We start from the raw sequence: 277 nt of genomic DNA, 5'->3' as shown, positions 1-277 counted from the left end.
TGAAATAATAATTTATAAAGAACACAAAAATTATATTTCACCCCACAGATGCAGCAGCAGCAGCAGCAGCAGCGAGTTGTTTTATGAATTGATCTAGAGAAACTAATTTCACTTAACAATAATAAAAGACAGCAGCAACAGCAGCAGCAACAGCAGCAGCAGCAGCAGCAGGAGCAGCAGCAACAGCAGCAGGCGTGGGCCTGGAGGAGACCCGAAGCCGAAAGGGCCCCCCCGTCCTGCTGCTGCTGCTGCTGCTGCTGCTGCTGCTGCTGCACCG

This window comes from Eimeria mitis, genomic scaffold (genome assembly GCF_000499745.2).
Source record: "Eimeria mitis Houghton genomic scaffold, Emh_scaff3067, whole genome shotgun sequence".
In the NCBI taxonomy this organism is placed as follows: domain Eukaryota; phylum Apicomplexa; class Conoidasida; order Eucoccidiorida; family Eimeriidae; genus Eimeria; species Eimeria mitis.
The sequence above is the reverse complement of the archived record's forward strand: the minus strand, read 5'-3'. Positions refer to the sequence as shown.